This window comes from Erpetoichthys calabaricus, chromosome 1, assembly GCF_900747795.2.
Source record: "Erpetoichthys calabaricus chromosome 1, fErpCal1.3, whole genome shotgun sequence".
Classification (NCBI taxonomy): Eukaryota; Metazoa; Chordata; class Cladistia; order Polypteriformes; family Polypteridae; genus Erpetoichthys; species Erpetoichthys calabaricus.
The window spans coordinates 99,684,564-99,692,558 of NC_041394.2; the positions used below are offsets into that span (position 1 = coordinate 99,684,564).

Here is a 7,995-nt window from a genome sequence, read left to right on the forward strand (position 1 = left end):
TTTATAAACATTCTTGATTATAATATTCAAATTCAATTAACTGATTTAAATTTTTCTTTAAAATTTTCATCTGCATTCCCAACTTTAAGAAACTGTTCTAACCAACTAGATAGAGCCTGCACTGGCAGTTTTAAGCACAAGCTTGTAATCAGCTTTGGAATGGAACCAAGGACAAGCCAAGCAGCTCAACAATTTAGTCTTCCAAGAAAAAACTTTGTTGGGATGTCCTGGGATGACAGGTTATTTGTGTATCCAGAATAAAAACTTCATACATAAAAAATGTGAAAAAACATCATTACCCAAAATAAACCCCTTTCAAAACAAAGACCAGAATGTGTAAAACTGACAATTCTTTACCTTTTAGCAATGCATTAAGTTGCAGCATTTTAAACTACACTGTGCAATTAAAAGTTCACAAAATCATTTGTACTTCTGTACTTCTATCAACATTATTTCATCTCAAACAAAAGTAGGATCAAAGATAAGCAACTTTACATTTTCCTGGACTGTAAAGCAAAGACACTGCAGGGACTTGAACCCTGTTCCTGGAAACCAGGAGTGCCAACCACCAGCATCTTTTGCTTTTTTTGTTACTGAAAGGAAAAAGCAAAACCTGAAGGAACAAGTTATTTGTTCCCCCAGGAAAAGAAAACCTTTCATGGAAAATGTAAGCCACATTATCTTCCTTAGTATAGCAATTAACTGCCATTATTCAAGAGCCTTGAAGGGGCTATTAAGTGTTATAGAACTGAACTTCAGTTCAAAAGGATGAAGCGCCAGGTAACTGGCCCCACTACTGTGTTGCTACGAAGAGCATGGATTACCACATCAAGTCCAGTCACAGGGAGAAATGAAAAACGACTTTAAACTGCTGAAAGCCTCGATATTTTAACATCAGCGCTTGGGTTATCTTGTGGAAGAGCTGTTGGAAGAAGAGCCAAGAGAGAGATGAACCCACCCCTTCCCCATTTTCTCAGTTTACTCCCACCCGTCTAAAATTACTTGGTTCAAAATGTAAAACAAAAAGGTATTAATAGCTTTATAATTATCCAAAAATCAACCAAAATTACATGAATATGAAAAAATATGAAATTACATATATACCCTTAGTTATGCAAATTGAAGCCTAACACTAGAATTACTGCTTACGAATTCCAACGTGAGGCGAATTTATTGACTTTGCTTCCTTGCATTTCATTAAGGCCATCCTGTTCCTAATAAGCAGCCTGAAATCAAGAAAACGGGAAAGAGAGAAAGACACTCCAGAGAGGCTGAACTTGCTCATGTCTTGCTATACACCTCATTAGCTGGAACATGAAGAGCCGAAGATCTGAAAGAGTCTAAAACACACACAAGATTGCATCCCACCCATACCCATTTAATAAAATTACTAAATCCCAACTGTGGAAATTCAAACTACATGCACATTAAGTAGTAAGCAAGTGAAACTCAAAGCTTGTGAATGGACATGCAGAACACCAAGTTTTTAAGGTAAACTTACAAGTCAACATTCAAGACTATAGAAAAAAATGTGGTACTTGATACTAAATGTGTACTTTGAATCTGCCTTAAAATAGAACAGCATAGAGCATAAAGGCACTAGCCATCACTTATCTATATGGATTTTACAAGAGTGAAGGATCTTCAGAGAAGGCTTGCTTTACTGCTTTATCTGAAAGCAAAAAGAAAAAAATCTGCCCAGTTTAGCCCCCTCCCCTCCACCCCCATAAGTCTGCCTGACATCCATGTAAATTACCAAATATTTCACCCCTCATTGCCAAAAGACAACCAAAGCTCACCTCCTGTACCTGTATTGTTGCTATACTTCAAATTTACCAGGCCTCTGTTCGAAGTTAATTGCACCGTTTTCCCCACAAAATCTTTATGTAGTAAAAATTTTGACAGCAAAAAATTGGCTCCTACAGATCCAATAATGATTTACTTGCCACAAGTTATGCCATGGTTCAACTCTGGTACTGAAGATGGTTCAGACTCTGAACATACTCTGCAAAAAAGATAGAAATCTGGAAAGTAAGAACCCCTCCCCCCCCCACCCCCAAACAAACCTACTACATCCAGTTAAGACACATACATATTTATTGTCAGTTGACAAAACTCATTTCAAAAGCTGCACCGTTGCACAGCAGATACTGAACGCAATTGCACATTTGCACAATTGGCTACAGTTTTGAACCCTGCACAGTTGCACAGGTAGTATCAGTTTTAAAAGGCTGCACATTTGCACAGCTACATTAAATGCTGCACATTTGCACAGCAAAAATGTGTTGGATTAAGGCTGCACATTTGCACAGCAGGTGACTTTAAAGCTACACAGTTGTGCAGCAGAGGCAAATTAAAGACACTTAAATTTAAGCTGCACATTTGCACAACTCTGGCCACTACCTACTGCACATTTGCACAGCTGGCTACTTCCCATCACTGATTAGGCTGCACATTTGCACAGCCAGTGGCCTCACAAGACACCTTTCAACACACAAGCCATTCGCTAACTGCCAGAGAAACATGGTTACTTGTACTGGAATCTTACTTCCAAAGTGTTGACACAGCCAAAGGGCCATTCTTTCAAAGTCTTCAACTGGCAGCAGCATGGTAATCCACTAGGTGAGTGCACCTACAAAACGCAAGACAAAAAAAGCACACCCAAGCCCACCCAAGTAGCAGTCTAATCATTCAAATAATCCTGTTTTAAAGATTATACTTTTAAAATGAGATCTTTAAGTTACTTTGCATTAAACATCTAATGCTTAAGTAAAAATTAAATTACACACTTATCTGTAAAAAATGCTTTTTGATTCCATTGTTCCTCTTTATGCAAGTGTATGATGTGTCGTATTCTTAATACTGCAAAACAATTGGTGAAGGGACAAGAAAAAACACCAATTCCCAAACTCCTTTCAATGGATCTCATTGCATTATATGTGGAAGAGTTGAACTTTAGAAAAACTATCCTTTTAACGATTTGATTGCCTGGGCAGATCTGGCTGTACTTCACCCCAACATTCCTGGGCTTTACTACCTTACAATGCTCTCAGTATCTGCATACAGAATCTGGTTAAGAACGTGTAACTTTACTGATCTCCTTCAGACCTCTCAACATTTAAATGTCTCAACTTTGTACCTGCAAAAAGCTGAAAGAAAAAAAAAAGAACACAACACTTCCCCATCCAACCAACAACCAAGACAAAATTGCAAAACAGTATTTATTAAATAAATAAAACATTACAAGATGTATTGACTGCTCCACTGTTTCATCAAGCCAAAGTTTAACAATTTCAGACTACTTGAAATTACCATTACATATACACAACTGGGTTAAATGAATACCTCTTTCCAAAGTAATTCCACTCATTGAGGATTATGATAAATTGTATACAAATCAACTCCATGTGCACACCTTGGGGCATTTGCTCAAACTGATGCCTCTGCACGTTATTCTGGACACACTGAAAAAGAGAAACAACACACCCCAACCCACTCCCACTGCCAACTAGCCAATTTCATTCTGACATGCAAAAAAACTGTTTTAAACCCTCACTTAAAGTTACAAGTATGTTAAATCAGCAGAGAACCCAAAAAACCTTAACAAAGGGGACTTTAGTCCTGAATCAAATGAATTTTGCATATTGCCCAAATCTATAGACCTAGATTAATCCAAACATACAAATATACTTATTTATACATTAACATCTTAAAATTTGTATCTGCTCTTTTCAAACTATAAATAAACTAAACTTAATAAAAACTGACCCCTCTGAGGGGGTTCCTAGTTCCACAATACCTGGCAAAGCTATGGAATCTCAATGGTCAACTGCCTGGTTAGAAAAGTTGGGACTGAACATTTAGCTGCCGTTCCCTCATTCATGATGTCCTGTTACTGATGCATCACTTATCGCATTTCAACAGTGTACTCTTGAAAAGCTGGAAAAAGACAGCTAGGAAAAGAATTTAACGCCCCCCTCCCCCATATTTACACTTCAAACTAAATTGCAAATTAAACTGACTAGAATGGAAAACATTCACCCAATGAATCGAGTTCACTCCATTTGCTTCTTGCGGACATTACGATTAGAACAAAGGAGATATTTTCGAGCCTTCATCGGGATGGACCCACTTAACTACTTGTACAGGAGGGAAGTCTTCCTTCTCTTCACTTCAGCCACTCATTGTATACCTGATACAAAAAACAAAAGTCTAAGTACCCAAACATAACTTCCCCCCACACCACCCACCAATTTAATGTTAAACGTAAAATAAAACGGGAATAGTTACTCCCATTCAAGCACTTGCCTCTTGGCAAATACTTTAAATTATTACTCTGTATATTACAACCCCAGGTCAAAACATTTAATGTTTGACCCTTAGGAGATTATGGTTATTCAAAATTAATTTATAAACTCCTTGAAAAGTATACTCGCTAGATTAAAAATGTCAACACTACAGTAAACAGAATGTAAATTTTACTACCTATACCATACAAACCAGAAACCACTGTCCATTCAGAAATACACAGGAGGAGATATCTATGGCTTCACTACAAGACGTTTCACCCTGGGCTCTGCTAGGCATTGCCACTCTGCTGATCACCGCTTCACCCTGGTCTGGACTAGACTGCTTGCTTGCTCTGCAGGTCACCGCTCCACCCTGGTCTGGACTAGATGCTTGCACTGCAGGTCACCGCTCCACCCTGGTCTGGACTAGATGCTTGCTCTGCTTGATCGCCGCTTCACCCTGGTCTGGACTAGATGCTTGCTCTGCTTGATCGCCGCTTCACCCTGGTCTGGACTAGATGCTTGCTCTGCTGATCGCCGCTTCACCCTCGTCTGGACTAGGACACGCCTCGCTGCTGGACACCGCTTCACCCTCGTCTGGACTAGGACACGCCTGGCTGCTGGACACCGCTTCACCCTTGGCCGGACTAGTTGACCACCGTGTAGATCGACGCCGCTTCACCCTGGACTGCCTCTCCACTCATCTTCTGATCCTCACACGTTCCGCTAACTCTCGCTGCCTTCCCTGGTCTTCCCGTGATGTGCAAAACCTTCGTCCGCATTAACTCAGTCCATCATGCAAATTACAGCCTTAATAAAAACAACACAGTCCCGTCTTCTTAAAAAAAAAAAAAAAAAATTCGATCCAACTGGAACGTTCTCAAAACAAAGCTTTTTTTTTTTTTAAACTGGCACCTGTAACAATGCAGCTCAAGAAACTGGAGCAAGTAGCACATGGTGCTCTAATCATTTCGCCTCCTACATTGCTGCCCCTGCGGGAGCCACCGTGCAGCGCACTAAAAGTACTCGAGCCAAACCTTCATTCCGCGAGGGGCGATGACGTACGTACGACCCCCAAGTTTATGAAAATAATCGCCATTATCAATTTTTGTTCTACAGGAACAAATACTGACCACACTATCTTCGCAAATAATGCATAAATACACGATTAACTTTTCTAAGTTTAAAATGCATCTTTTTCGTTTCATTTCCAAGCATACAAGTCAGCCTTTTCCATTTTTGTATACGAACGTCTTCATAATTTAACTATTCTGCCTATAAACCTTTCAATAAACTTTAACTTAGTTTTTTCAGATGTTCCATAAACACTTTACCGAACCTATACTCGAGTCTTCAGTCTTCAAAAATATTCAACCATAACTTCTACTTTCAATTTCAACCGTTATTTGAATGTTTCAGTTTCTTGAAGTGCAACTCATTTCAATTACATCGTCTCAACGTTTCGTTAATCTTCAATCTTGCCTTCAATTTTCAGTTAAAAAAAAAAACTACTGTACTTAACATACGTTGTCTTCAAGCTACTCTAACGTTTTAAATCAAAAGCTTCAATCTTCTGTCGGCTACGTCGACCTGCAACTAAATTACAGACAGAATACTCCGCTTGTTCCTACCACATCACTTTACTGCTGACTGGTCAGTAAGTTAGCTTCTCCCCCGATCGACCACACGATAATCTAGACTTCACCATCTTCAAAAATTAAAAACAAAAAAGACAGTAATTCATGATCGACATTCTAAAAGACGATCTTCCTTCCCTCAACAGTATAGAAATACGTCATTTGCGAGCAAAAGCTTTCGCTATGAAAAATAAGGCTAAAAAATCGACTACTGAACAAAACGACGCATCAACGAAAATCTAAACAGGAATTTAAAAAAATATGCACACATTTCGATTTAAAAATGACAAAAAGTTCTACATTCTCAGAAGTCCGAACGCCTTTGGCCTCACAAAAAAACCCCAAAACATTAAGCAACATCTCAACGCCTTCGAGCAGATCTAATCTGCGACACAACCCTGGACAGCTTATTTTATATGCGCGGGCGGCCGTAGTACTCAATAGCAGAACAATTATCCTTCCGCGAAATGCGGTCTATCTAGGTCCAGACTTTCTACAACAGTATTGAGATTTGTTTTAAAAGAATTAATTGTATTTAAGACATATATTTATTTTTTATGCTTAACTTCACCTTTGTGTGCACGTTTCACTGTTTTACATTTGTAGTCCATATAAGTAACCATTATCGCACAATCTCATAACCAAATCAAAAAGTAAATATTGTACATAAAAACCCCAAACAATGAATTATGCCAAAAGGTATATATTTAATTCCGTAAAAACAAATTATGAAAGATGAATATAAAACATTTTATTTTCTTTGCAAATGCTGTTACTTTGCCCCCACCCATTCGCTTTTCTCCGGCCCATATTTAGGATTCGTACTGACATGGGTCACAATACAAATACAAGGATAAACTCCATTATGACTTCTAACGTTCATTTTTATGAGACAGGGTGAGTGATCGATTCATTTTAATGTAAACTAATAACCCCTGTTTTACATATAACAAGGCATTACAGAACTACTGCTGCAGTAAAACGTGTTAATTATTATTTGTAAAGTGAGGTAGAGAATTTTTACTAAGTATTTGCTTAAATTTATTATTTTTATTTTACAGTTTTCCTTCTTTCCTGTTGTGGAGAAACAACTATTTTAAAAAAGGTTTGATCAAAACTATGACTGATCTTGTAAAATTCGTAGAGATACTCGCACACGCCCCAGCCAACACGATCAAGGCGCCCTGCCACGCATTTGGCTCACTGGGCAGTAATGCGGACTTAGTAAGTTTTTGCCTGCACATACATGTTGTTATTATTATTATTAATAATAATAATATTACAGTATTCAGTTTACTTTCCGAGCGTCAAGATCATTTTGTACACTTTCCCGTTTCTTTTTTCTTTTGTTTCGGTCGTGTATGGGTGGAAGTTCGTTTTAAACTTTACCATCTGAACACTAGAAGGCAGCAGTGGGCCGGATGCCTTTAATTTAAAGAGGACATTTGCCTAATCGTGCGCGTTTACCCATCTGGAATTTTCGGCACTTCGGATGTTCTGCTATTGATTATAGAGAAAAGCCAAGCAAAATGACACCTTTTACTGGCTAACTGAAAACATTACAATATGCAAGCTTTCGAGGCAACTCAGGCCCCTTCTTCAGGCAAGATGTAATCTATTAACACTGCATTACTGGAGAATGTGAGATTTCCCTTCGTGATTAATAAAGTTATAACCATCTATTGATGTATTTTTATACAGCACATTTTCTAAATCTAAATTGTTGGTGGCTGATCATAGAGATCATATGGACTAAATGCTGCCAAAAAAATAGCCAAGGAAATATTTATTTAATCAATGTAAAGAAATGATAAAAAATCAACCAATAAAATATAGCACTGTGTTATATTGAAATAAATTGAATGATAAAATCAAACTGGCAAACCTTGGCACTTCTGTAAGAACCTGACAATCCAGTCACTAGTATCTGTTACAAGAATCAAGATATTAATAAAAATGTTATAGTAAGAGAGTTTCAATTTACATATTCTAAATATCCGTCCTTTCTTTGAGCATTCTTATTCAATTCATGGCCACAGAGAGATGGAGCCTATCCCACCATCACTGGG

The 7,995-nt window shown here is 38.0% G+C and overlaps 1 long non-coding RNA gene across 2 annotated transcripts; it reads right to left on the reverse strand.

Annotated features, from left to right (window-relative positions):
* Positions 1-3,207: 3,207 nt before the first annotated feature.
* Positions 3,208-6,307, reverse strand: LOC127529358 (uncharacterized). 2 transcript variants are annotated; one of them, XR_007935989.1, is made up of 2 exons: positions 4,856-6,307; positions 3,208-4,766 (listed from the first exon to the last, which is right to left on the reverse strand). It is a non-coding gene; the product is annotated as an uncharacterized LOC127529358 (long non-coding RNA). The 2 variants fall into 2 exon arrangements; XR_007936000.1 differs by having other exon boundaries at positions 3,208-4,810.
* Positions 6,308-7,995: the final 1,688 nt, after the last annotated feature.